General features: G+C 31.0%; 2 protein-coding genes across 2 annotated transcripts in view; both read right to left on the reverse strand.

Annotated features, from left to right (window-relative positions):
- The window catches only part of LOC114330188 (uncharacterized), a 177,977-nt gene that overhangs the window by 118,787 nt on the left and 44,941 nt on the right, over window positions 1-14,249 (reverse strand). The gene's annotated exons all lie outside the window — the stretch shown is intronic.
- Window positions 1-14,249, reverse strand: part of LOC114330187 (uncharacterized) — a 121,940-nt gene that overhangs the window by 6,277 nt on the left and 101,414 nt on the right. The gene's annotated exons all lie outside the window — the stretch shown is intronic.

The following is a 14,249-nucleotide window of genomic DNA, read 5'->3' on the forward strand; positions in this document are numbered from 1 at the left end:
ATATAAAGGTTCAAATTTAGATGGGAGGTCATCTCAGATTTTGCCTTTTACAAAAATAGCGGATATTCAAAATGGCGACTATACATATGTGACTAATAGCACGATAACTTTTGAACGAGACTTCAGATTTCAACCAAATTTGGTACATGGGTTCTTTTTTTGATGTATAAGGTCCAAGTCTTGAACCGGAAGAATCGGTTTACCAGAATTTGTGTTTTTCCTGGTTTTTATGTAAAAATATGTTGTTTTTTTTTCAATTCTTTCACCCTGTATGTATTAATTTTTCAAAAAGTTAATACGGCCATTAAAAAGAGCGTAAAAATATTTTTTAGGAAATATCTGTAACTTTTTACTTATGTTAATTACCATTTAATAAATGCAAAACGTATCTTTGCATGTAACTATATGCGGCAGATTCGTGCAAATATTATAAGAATTATTGTGCATTTAACAGTAGAAGCATATAATTTGGACCACATATACAGTCAAACCCGCTTATTAGAATACCTCTTAAAGGAATATCCTGGTTTAAGGAATAAAAATTTGAGGTCCCGAAACGTTTCTACTAGCGACCAATGATCGGATATTAGAATATCTCGGTTATAGGAATACTTTTGATTGGCACGAAATCTATTCCAATAAGCGGGTTCGACTATACTACACATATAAAGGTTCAAATTAAGATACGAGGTCATCTCAGTTTTTGTTCCTTTTACAAAAATGGCGGGCATTCATAATGGCGACTATACATATGTGACTAATAGCACGATAACTTTTGAACGAGACGTCAGATTTCAACCAAATTTGATATATAGGTTCTTTTTTTGATAAATAATATCGAGGTCTTGAACCCGAAGAATTGGTTTACCAGAATTTGAGTTTTTACTGTTTTTTTTTTATGTAAAAATATGTTGTTTCTTTTTCAATTCTTTCACCCTGTATATATTAATTTTTCAAAAAGCTAATACCGGCGTTGAAAAGAGCGTTGAAATATTTTTTAGGAAAGATTTTGAACTCTTTAGTTATATTAATTACCATTTAAAAATGCATAACGTATCTTTACATGTAGGTACCTATGTGCGGCAGATTCGTGCAAATAATAATATAAGAATTATTGTGTATTTAATGGTAGAAGCATATAATTTGGACCACACATACTACACATACAAAGATTCAAATTTAGATATGAAACCATCTCAGATTTAGTATTTTACAAAAATGGCGGGCATTCAAAATGAATCTGCCGCCCATAGGTACATGTGAACATACGTTATGCATTTATTAAATTGTTATTAACACAACTGAAAAGTTCAAAATATTTCCTAAAAAACATATTTACACTCTTATCAATGGCGGTATCACCTTTTTGAAAAATTTATATATACAGGGTGAAAGGATTGAAAAAAAAACAACATTTATTTTTACATTAAAAAACAGTAAAAAAAAATCTGGTAAACCGATTCTTCCGGTTCAAGACCTCGATATTATTCATCAAAAAAAGAACTTATATACCAAATTTGGTTGAAATCTGACATCTCGTTCAAAAGTTATCGTGCTATTAGTCACATATGTATAGTCGCCATTTTGAATGCCCGCCATTTTTGTAAAACGAACAAAAACTGAGATGGCCTCGTATCTAAATTTGAACCTTTATATGTGTAGTATATGTGGTCCAAATTATATGCTTCTACCATTAAATGCACAATAATTATTCTTATAATATTTGCACGAATATGTCGCATATAGGTACATGTGAAGATAGGTTTTGCATTTATTAACTGGTAATTAACATAACTAAAAAGTTAAAAATATTTCCTAAAAAATATTTTTACGCTCTTTTCAATAGTGGTATTAACTTTTTGAAAAATTAATACATACAGGGTGAAAGAATTGAAAAAAAAACAGCATATTTTACATAAAAACCAGGAAACACACAACTTCTGGTAAACCGATTCTTCCGGTTCAAGACCTCGATCTTATACATAAAAAACAGAACCTATATACCAAATTTGGTTGAAATCTGTAGTCTTGTTTAAAAGTTATCGTGCTATTAGTCACATATGTATAGTCGCCATTTTGAATCCCCGTCATTTTTGTAAAAGGCAAAGCTGAGATGGCCTCCCATCTAAATTTGAACCTTTATATGTGTAGTATATGTGGTCCAAATTATATACTTCTATCATTAAATGCACAATTGATTCACATATCGGCTGTACTAAGCTGAGTGCTGACAACTGAATACAATGGGTTATTCGCACACGGACTCCGACTCCCAATACCAGCGTACACCTTGGACGTTCCCTTTGTTCACATTTTATTACACCAGGGAAATAAGGCAAAAATATACCATGTTCGGGACACTTGAGCAGCCAGGTTGCAAATGGGTTTTTTGGGTACTATATACCTAATACATTATAAATACAAAAATGCCCGTCACAGTTTGGACGAGAAATTTAGTTATTAACAAATAGGGTCAAAATGGGAGTTTTTTCGTTTAAATCTTATTTATAATATTTTTCTTTTAGTAGATGAGCCAATGTTTAACATAGCGCATTTTGAATTTTGGTCCGATTATTTGTTGCTTTGGATATTGCAAAATAATTCTAAAATTTCGAAAATAAAAAATTTGCTATAACTTTTGCGAAAATGAATTTAAGACTTTCATATTGCATGAAAAGTTGAGTCAAACAGTCCGCACAATACAAAAAAAAATTAAGACGATTCGTCAATTATTTTAAATTTTATTCAATTTGTTTACAGCAAAGAGCTTTTTTTTCGCAATGTTATTGTTCAGAAAATAATAATGATATAGCAATTCTGTGAAAACAATATGAAAGTTTAATAGTCATATTTTCAAAGCATTTAGAAAAATCATTAAAAAGTCATTTTTGTCAATCAGAAAATATTTTACTAAACTAGATTCATTTTTGGCTTATAAACAATTTGAATAACTTTGTTAATATTGACTGTAGGCTAAAGCTACACTGGGATTTGAAAAAATGGTATTTTTATACGAATTTTCAAAGAAAAACTTTTCGCCTAGGTTAATTACGGTCAAAGTTAGCCACTTTTTTTATTTAATTGACGGCTACTTTGTTTATAACAATTAAGCAACCTAACTTGAGCTATTTTGAAGTTGAAGATATATAGTTTATGTCTAAAAGTTTGAGTAAACTTTGAACCTCAACAGAGTGGTTAATAAAGTTTTAAAAATGGCTCCGAACGAAATTAATTCGTGGTCGGTGGAGGGGAATTAATAAAATCCGTGCACTCAAAAACTAAAATTGATTTTGCAAACATATGCTGCGATTAATATCGCCGGAGCTTGTTGATGGATTTTGATCATAATTTTTTTAATTTGTATGTATTCGTAGTCTTATAGAGTACGTTATGTACCCACATCCCCACCTAACATTACTAACTGTTAGGGGGAACTCCCCTTATCACTCAGGGATATGAAAAATAGATTACGACCGATTCTAAGACCTACCGAATATACATATATAATTTCATAAAAATCGGTCAACCTGTCTCGGAGGAGTATGGAAACTAACACTGTGACAGGAGAATTTTATAGATGTAAATATATAGATGGCTATTAACAAATAGGGGTTGGTGATAAAAGAGTGAAAATTAAGGGTTGAATGGATTTTTTAATTCTACATCATATAAAATTAAGGTAAATAATTTTGTCCAAAAAAATAAAAAAAAAATGGGCTTATAACTTATGGGTATAAAAATAGGTTAAAACCTCTTCTCCGTCCTATAGGATATACGTGTAAAATTTCATAAAAATCGGCCAAGCCGTTTCGGAGTAGTATGGTAACTAACACTGTTACAGGAGAATTTGATGTACATAGAAGTAGCTGCGAATTAAATAATAAATGTGTCTAACTTTGAGCCTAATTAACCTAGGCAAAAAGTTTTTTTCTGAAAATTCGTGTAAAAATACCAGCTTTTGAAATCCTAAAGTAGATTTACTCTATAGTCAATATTAACAAAGCTATTCAAATTATTTATAAGCCAAAAATGACTCTATTTTGCTAAACTTTTTTCGGAGTGATGAAAACGACTTTTTAATGATTTTTTCAAAATTTTGAAAATATAACTATTCTTCTTGCATGTGGTTTACACAGAATTGTTATGTCATTATTATTTTCTGAACAATAACATTGCGAAAAAAAAGCTCTTTGCGATAAACAAATTGAATAAAATTTAAACTAATTGACGAATCGTCTTAAAATTTTTTTGCATTATATGGAATATTTGACTCAACTTTTCGTGCAATATGAAAGTCTTAAGGCCATTTTTGCAAAAGTTATAGCACATTTTTTATTTTTGAAATTTTAGTCTTATATTGAAATTTCTGAAGCAAAAAATGATCGGGCCAAAATTCAAAAAGTGCCATTTTAAACCTTGGCTGATCTACCACAATACGAATACTCTAAATAATATACAGTGCTAGTCAAAAGTCCGTACCCCCCCTCGTATCTTTTGAACGGTTATACTTATAATAGTGAAATTTGGAGGGAAGAAATAAACGGATGTAGGCGTCTTAACTAGTCATGACAGGTGACGTAATAGTGACAGATGACGTTGCAGCGCCACCATGACAGATAATTTTAAATGGGACCTTATGGCAAGTGGTACCTCGTTTGAAAGGTATTGAATATACCTATTTAGTCATACTAATTTTGTTTGAGTTTAAGATAATTTTGATGAATAAATGAAATAATATAAAATTGGAGTTTCGCATTTAATTAACAAAAAAATCAAACCTCCGCCTATGATTACTTGTCAAAAGGGTTGACGTTGACGTAAAAACTATTAGAGAACTGAAAAACGTGAACTATTTTGACAAAAAAACCATAGGCGGACATTTGAATTTTTATTAATTAAATGCGAAACTACAATTTTATATTTATTTCAATTATTCACCAAAATCAAATATAATTTATATCCAAAAAAATTAGTATGACTGAATAGGTATTTTGAATATCTTTCAAACGAGGTATCACTTGCTATAAGGTACCATTTAAAAATTTCTGTCACAGTGGCGCTGTAAAGTCATCTGTCACTAATACGTCACCTGTCATGACTAGTTAAGAAGCCTACGTCCGTTTATTACCTTCCTCCAAATTTCACTATTATAGGTATAACAGTTCAAAAGATACGAGGGGGGGTACGGACTTTTGACTAGCACTGTATATAATTACCCTATTTGTACCTGTAGCGATTTAAACGAAAAAACTGCCATTTTTGACCCTTATTTGTTAATAACTAAGTTTCTCGTCCGAACTGTGACGGGCATTTTTGTATTTATAATGTATTAGGTATATAGTACCTAAAAAATCCATTTGCAACCTGGCTGCTCAAGTGACCCGACAAAAACCTTGTTTCTCTGGACTAATGTACCTTGACTTATCAACTAAACCAACGATTTTTTTTGTAGATATGTTAGTACTCGTCATCTTTCCCTCCCTGTGAGTTTTTATCGGAGTTTCTTTTATATTTTCTCTGAATTTTACTATTTAGTTTTCATCAAGGATCTTTGATATCTTGAGACATATTATATTAATTACATTTGATGGGTTTATTTGTTTTGTTTGTTATGGCTTACTCTATTTTTTTCCTCGGATATTTCACAATGCATCATCATCATCAATCAGCGCTAATCACAAATCAATTGGACATAGGCCTCGTTCAGTTATTTACAGTAATCTCTACACTGAGTCGCTTGTAGCCAGTTTACTTTTACTCTTTTGATGTCGGTAGTACCGGATTTAGCACTAGGCCGACTAGGCCGCGGCCTAGGGCCGCAAGCAAAACGGGGCCGCAACGTTTGGTAGAAAAAACTTTTTTTGGTAAAAAAAAATGTGTAAAAAAAGCCGTGTCCGAATATAGACACGGCTTTGCGCATTCTACTATGCATGATGACATGTAATGCATCTGGAGAAAGATCATTCAGCGAATGAAAAGAATCAAAAATTGACGAAAATTTTAGATTATCTAGTTTGGTTAGTTTGGTTTCAAATGCTAAGAGCTTTTTCAAGCCTTATACTTTAAGGCCATCGGTACATAATACGCAAATATTTTACGGCTATCCCTATTTTTACGGCTATTCTGTCTTTACACGGCAAATTACGTGTAAAAAAATTCTCACTGGTATGAATATGTAAATATTACTACTTGACAATGTCATCATTAACTTTAAAGAGATGGCTTTTGAATGTTCTTGGATAACTGTTACTTGTATAATTGCAAATTATTAATTCAGTTAATAAATATGATTATTTTTTCACCAATTTATATATACTGTACAACAAAAACTAATACTCAATTGAGAAAAGAGAAAAAGTGTTAAAGTGATTTTTTAATAATATATTGTGACTATGAAACGCTTACAATTTTGAACATCTTTAACAACAAAATACTTAAATAACAGAATATATCCTGGTCAATTCTCTGCTTGGATCGGCCATAAATAACAAATAATTCACTTTTTATTACGTTCACGTCTTAAATAAATTATTTATCAAATACACTATCAATATTATTTAATCAACAACTCAAAATATTCCCGATGTCATGTCAAATATTTAAAATTGTCACTGTCTGGTCATCATATCCTATTTGACTCAGTGCGTTGTATGACAAAGATAGCGAATGTTCGAATTGGAACATATCACCACGGACATGGTGTCCATTTTTTTCAAATTCTGAAAAAACTAATAAATATTTTAAAAAAATTTAAACGCTGAATGAAAGACTAAATTATTATCGAGGCCTTAAAGTCCCTTAGAATAAATAAAAATTTCTTTTGAATGAGATATTTGATATTAAAAATTACACTACCTTAGTTTTTCACCCCTGTAACTTAATAAAATAAACATTACAGAAGTTTTTAGGGACTTTCGGCCCTCGGTAAGAACGTAATCTTTCATTCTGTGTTTAAAATTTTCAAAAATACTTAGGTATTAGATTAGTTTTCTCAGGATTTGAAAAAAAATGAATCCCATTTAAATAGCATTAGAGCCGAAACTACGTACCCATCCCCTTAACGATTTGATTAAAGATTTTACAGCAAAAAGCTAGAAAAGTGAGTGTTTAGAGTTTAGATATGATATTTATTATGAGTCTTGAGTGGAGTGAGTGTCAATGTTAATCATGAATCCAACTTTATCCAAATTAAGAACATGACATTGACGTTTTTCAGTATAAGAGACTACGTTTGTCACCATACCGAAGAAAACTAAGGCAATGCAATGTTTAGATCATCGAACAATCTCCTTGATGAGTCACCTGCTTAAAATATTTCTTAGAGTCATCCACAACCGAATCTATCAAAATCTAGGCATCGATATTAACGATACACAGATGGGATTCAGAAAAGGATTAGGTACAAGGGATGCTCTCTTTGCCTTGAACGTTCTAACACAGAAATACCTATATGTTAACCAAGAGGTACAAGCCTGCTTTATAGACTCTGAAAAGGCCTTTGACAAAGTACGGCACAGTAAACTCAAAGAAATCCTGGAGAGTAAGAACATTGACACCAGAGACATACAAATAATATTAAATCTGTACTGGAATCAGCGAGCTAATATAAAAATCGAAGACCAAACATCGGACGAAATAAAAATACGTAGAGGGGTACGACAGGGTTGTATATTGTCACCGCTCTTGTTTAATATCTACAGCGAACAAATATGCCAAGAAGCTCTCTCATATGCAAACGAAGGGAGAATAGTCAATGGAGAAGTTATCAATAACATTCGAAATGCTGACGATACTGTGATAATGGCAAGAACAGCGGAAGATCTACAACATCTAGTTGAAAGTATGAATGAGATATGTAATAACTACGGTATAAGGATGAACGTCAAAAAAACCAAATATATGACCTTCAGTAAGAATGCAATAAATGACACTATTATCACAATAAACGGTACCAACTTGAAAAAGTAAACGAATACAAATACTTGGGAACCCTTATCAATGAAACAGGTGACCAAAATCACGAGATAAAAAGACGTATTGAAATTGCCAGGTCTACTTTTATAAAAATGAAAAAATTATTTTGTAATCGTGATATTAGTATTCATCTACGAACTAGAATGTTAAAATGCTATGTATTCAGTACTTTGCTCTACGGTGTTGAGTCATGGACTCTTAAACAGAGGTATAATAAAAATCTTGAAAGCTTTGAGATGTGGTGCTACCGCCGTATACTAAGAATAAGTTGGGTGGATAAAATTACAAATGAAGAAGTAATACGTAGAATAAATAACGAGCCAGAAGTTCTACTAAATATAAAAAAGAGAAAACTTGAATACTTATGCCACCTGATGAGGGGACAAAAGTACACATTCCTACAAAATATAATGCAAGGAAAAATCCAAGGACGAAGAAATCCAGGCCGTAGAAGAATGTCCTGGATGAGAAATATGAGAGAGTGGTTTGGCTGTATCACTAAAGAATTGTTCAAAACAGCAGTAAATAAAGTTAGAATCGCTCTAATGATATCCAATCTCCGATAGAAGAGGCATTCAAAGAAGAAGAAGTATAAGAGAATAATATGACAATTTAACGATCTAAAAGTTTATTTGTGGTATTCTTAATACAAGAATAAAAAACCGCTAAACGCCGGAAAAATGAGTGGCGCATAAAATATTCCAGCTACAAAAGTTCTGATATGAATGTTACATGGCGCGAAAATGGATTTTCATTTGATGCAAAACAAAATTCTAGTTTTATTTTAAAAGATTTTTCCATAATAGGATCGATCCATCAAATCTAGGAATCGTTTTTGACACAACGGGGAAAGATGATGAAGAAATAAAGAGAAGAATAACACAATCCAGAAAAACAATAGGTTGTCTAAACAGCGTACTGTGGAATCATGAAATAGGAAAAAGAAGAAAACACAATATCTACGAATCTCTTATTAAAAGCAGTCTATTGTACGGAGCAGAAACTTGGCGGATAACCGAAAACAACAGAAGAAAACTGGAGGCAGTAGAAATGGACGCTTTTAGAAGATCAGTAGGAGTGTCACGCAGAGAGAGAATACGTAATGATGAGATAAGACAGCGAATGGGGGTTGACGGCTCTCTAACAACAGACATAGAAAGAAAACAGCTGATATGGTACGGACACGTCCAGAGGATGGATAACTCAAGACTCCCTAAAATAATTATGCAATGGGTACCACCAAACCGCAGAAAGAGAGGAAGACCCAAGAAATCTTGGAGAGAGGGAGTAACGAAGGCGATGAGCGCAAGAGATCTTAGAGAGGGCCAATGGGATGATAGAGTGTCATGGAAATTAGGCATCGGACAACGTCGCAAGACGTTTTAAAACCGATTGATAGATAGATAGATTTTTCCATAATATTTGCTAAATTTGAAGTAAACGCGCCACAAAAGAGTAACTTTGATACAGTTTGAATTTTGAAACTCTTTTGTGGCGCGTTTACTTCAAATTTAGCAAATATTATGGAAAAATATTTTAAAATAAAACTAGAATTTTGTTTTGCATCAAATGAAAATCCATTTTCGCGCCACGTAACATTCATATCAGATCTTTTGTAGCTGGAATATTTTATGCGCCACTCATTTTTACGGCGTTTAGCGGTTTTTTATTCTTGTATCAGGAGTTTTTCAAAGTTATTTATAAATTAAATGTATGAAGTTGAATGCTATGTTCCTCTATTACACATCAAGCTGTATAAATGGTAGTCACCTTTGTTGCATTATCTCCCAAATGATCTAGTGTCCATCGAATGTACACTAGATTTTTTCTATTCGAAATAGATTGAAAAAAAAAAATATTGAGATGGCCGGTAAATGAGGTCGGATTGCCCGTTGCCAGATCAAATTTAGCGTCGTAACCACTACAACTACATAAACCATTTGGGGAATAATCGTTAATTGGATTATACTTTTGTAGCTTAACAATTTCTAAACGGCTTAACCGATTTTGATCAGTAAACATGAGTTTGAAACGTATTGAGCAGTGGTATCTGATGGATCTAAGGTCAAGTATGATAACTGAAGCTATTTACCCCAGTTAATAGGGAAAAAAACATGAAAAAATGTTAAGGAGGGTTTTGAAGGTGCTAAACGGTAGATAAGTGATAAATGATGATAATTCCGTGAAGACGTACAGCTAATTTTTCTTCTTCTTTTTTTTAAACAGGTACAAAGAATGACAAACTCAGTTTTTTTACTATAAAACGTTTCTTGTAAATTTTAGAGAAAAATGTTTTAAATAAGTGTTGTAGATCTTAAAAAGTTCTTGAATTTGATAGTACTCATATTAATATACATAAACAATTGACCTAGATAATTGCAAACAACTCTCATTTTTGCACTAATTTTTAAATATTAATAACTTTACTTTTTACATAATGATATATAATTTAACTACTTTAAATTATGCCATTTAATGGTTTCTTTAAGTGCACTAAATTTCAACTAGATTGACCAAATAGTTTATAAGTTATTCAATTTGTTTATCCAAGAGAGCAACTGTTTATACAACTGTTCTTGCCCTAACAGTGAATCTAGAGATATTTAGCAAATCGCAATCAATTATCCGAGAGTCTACTTTTAAGATGCATTAAGAAAAAATTAACATTTTATTAAAATTGTTATTAAAAAACTCGTTTGAAAAAGACCCTACTTTCTAGGTTATAAACAATTTGAATAACTTTGACAGTTTTTATGTCACACGCTTGCATGTAGGCTCACTGAAAAGCTGGTGAAAAAATACATATTAAAAAAGAAAAAATAATTTTATATGACAAATAGGAATCAAGTTAGTATTTTTTTTATAAATCAAATTTTGCATTGTTTATAAACATCTATATTTTACGATCCAGTTTATAGATTGCATATGCAGTGAAATAATAAAAACTTATGACCTGTTAAACTGATGGTACTCGTGAAACACCTCCAACGAAAGTGAAGGTGGGAATTGTTCAAGCTTCGCTTCCTTTTTTGGGAAAAAACTGCAATATATTATCACCTTCCATAGCATGCACAACCTTCTTTTTTAACTGGAGTAGCTCAAGAAAATACTAAAAATTGTGTAAATTTCACCTTGCACAATTGGAAAATCCCGTGAAAATCAATTAATTGAATTTTATTATAAAAGTTATTGAACTCTACAAGTATTCCTTAAAAATTATTTAAATTATTAATTAAAGTATATTTTTTATATAAATATAAAATAATTATAAATTAGTACAATACATTATCTGTTTTTTTTTATTTGAAATAATTAAAAAGTATTTAAAAGTCCTTAATAGTTTTTAAAAAACTAATTTTTGTTTTATTTTGTTTTTGAATTGTTATGAAATGTTATTTAATTTAATGAAGCTATTAATATTTGTTTAGATAGGCATCTAATAAGTATAAATATGTAATATGTTTGCACTATTATTTAATGATGTATGTTAAGTTCAATAATTAGAAAAAAATTCGTATATTTGTTTTGATAGTAATATATATATTTTAATAAATTCATATAATTAATTATAAAAATAAAAAAGTAAAACATTGTTTATGAATTTTAATTTGATTATTCTAGTGAACGTCTATAACTTCTAAATCGCTTCTCGGCAAGATACAGTTTATCCTCTACAAAGTCTGACTCGACATCGTCAAGAACCACTGCAGCGCGATTACAACATTTTTCTCCTCTTCTTCCACTGCACAGTTTGTAAAAAGATCCGTACAGTTTATACCATATTTTTTACAGCCACATCTTGTACTTTTGCAACCCGTTGAACATTTACATGTAATTTGTTTTAATATCTCTTTAGGTATCAAACAATCTAAGGTGTAAATAGGTTCAAAACCCGTATCAGTTTTTTTCCATCCATACTGGGTAGCATCCAGTTTTTTACCTAACCAGTGTTAAACGCGAAGTACATGCTGATAACCTGCACCTTCTGTTGGGGGAAAATTTTCCAATTTAAAAGATTTTTTCCCTGTATTTCTTATAAATTGTAAAAAACTTAACTAATTTAATGCCAATATGTTATTATTTTTTTTTATATGTAACATCAATTGCAGCAGAATACAAAGCAACAATGATATCACATCCGTTTTTCATGATGTCCTCCTTGTTAGCATTCTCGTCATAAAAAATATTTATCAGATCTACAATTTCTGACGATGCAGTTAATAATTTGAATTTTCCTTGATTAAAAAAGAGGAAGCTGTATCACACTCAGTAAAAATATATAAGAACCCAACGTATTTTCTTAGATGAGAATGTTTAAAACTATTACAACTATAATAGATAGATTTTCCTTTTGCGCCTTTTTTTTTTCAAAATATATGTTATTGTCCGGAGCAGAGAGTTGCGTCAATATTATGAGTATATCAGTATCATTACCAATTATTGCAATGGTCTTGTTAGTTTCATATGTATGTTCGTGAAGAGCTGTCTGCACTATTAATGCGTCTGCATCTTCATCTGCTACTTTAGTTCGGTACCCAGATTTGTTGAGCTCTGCACATAAAAGTTGAATCAATTGCTTTTTATTTTTACTAACTGCTAAAAATATTTTTTGTTTTATGGATAAGATCGTGTTTTCAACCAATTTATTTTCTGGGCCTGAGCTAATTATTATTGTATATTTATATAAATAATATTCTTTAATTAGTAAAATATAAGTAATTCTTACGAGAAATTATTGTAAAATTAAAGCAAGTAATAGCAATTAAACTGCAAATTTTTTCAACATGTTTCAAATTGGGATTCCATTCTAAAAAATAAAACGAAGCTATTCTCACCTTCACATTTGTTGGCGGTGTTTCACGAGTACCATCAGTTTAATGAGTCATGACTTTTTATTTTTTTTACTGCATATGCAATCTATAAACTGGATCGTAAAATATAGACTTTCTTAAACAACTTATTCAATTTTCAGCTCTTAATGTTTATAAAAAATGGAAATATGATTTATTGAAAAAAAAAAAATTCTAACTCGATTTCTGTTAGTCATATAAAATCCACTTTATTATTTTAATGTGTATATTTTCACCAGCTTTTCAGTGAGCCTACATACGAGCGTGTAACGTAAAAATTGTCAAAGTTATTCTAATTGTTTATAACCTAAAAAGTAGGGTCTTTTTCAGGCGGTTTTTTTAACAACAATTTTGATAAAATCTTAAAACATTTTCAATACATCTTAAAACTAAAGTCTCAAGTAATCGACTGCGATTTGTAAAATATCTCTAGAGTCACTGTTAGGGCAAGAACAGTTGTTTAAACAATTGCTGTCTGGGATAAACAAATTGAATAACTTATAAACTATTTGGTCGATCTGGTTGAAATTTACCTCACGAAAATAACCCATTAATTGGCATAATTTAAAGTAGTTAAATTAAATATCGTCGTGCAAAAAATACAGTTATTAATATTTAAAAATTAGTGCAAAAATGAGAGTTTTTTACAATTATCTCGGTCAATTGTTTATATATTGCAATATGTGTCACACCAAATTGAAGAACTTTTTAAGGTCTACAATATTTATTTGAAACATTTTTCTCTAAAATGGATAAGAAACGTTTTATAGTAAAAAAACTTAGTTTTTCATTCTTTATAACTGTTTTAAAAAAAGAAGAAGAAAAATTAGCTGTACGTCTTCACGGAATTATTATCAGTTATACCTCATCTATCGCTTAAAACCTTCAAAACCCTGCTTAACATTTTTACGTGAAATCGATGATTTTTTTCCCTATTAACTGGTGTAATTACAGGAATTATTGAGCTTGAGAAACCGTTTTTCCCACAGGAAATAGATTTTATCATATTTTTGAAGCCTATAACCTAAAAATTCGAATTTTCCCGGGTATGAGGTATACACCGTTAGATTCGTCTTGAGTCCTTCTACAAACGCTAAGTTATTGGCGCAATTCGTAGGTTGAAATGTTGAGTAATTGTCGAAAAACCAAAATTTTCAAAGTTTAGTTTTTCAGTTTTTCGGCTATACTGAGCCGTGTGTATGTCTGATCCTGACGGCTTAAACATCATTTGAAAGCTTAAGTCAACACTATTGATTTGATGTATTTGCGGTTCTCCTGCCTCTTCTTGATCCGAATATATATACCCCCAAAAAATATGCTGTTTTGTACCTACCAAGTCCTATAGCTGGCTTATGGGTGGTCAAAAGTCACAAACTACACCGGTTCTAAATCGGCCCTGACTCCCTCTTTAAACACAGAGAAAAA

Source organism: Diabrotica virgifera, chromosome 3 (assembly GCF_917563875.1).
Source record: "Diabrotica virgifera virgifera chromosome 3, PGI_DIABVI_V3a".
NCBI classification, from domain to species: domain Eukaryota; kingdom Metazoa; phylum Arthropoda; class Insecta; order Coleoptera; family Chrysomelidae; genus Diabrotica; species Diabrotica virgifera.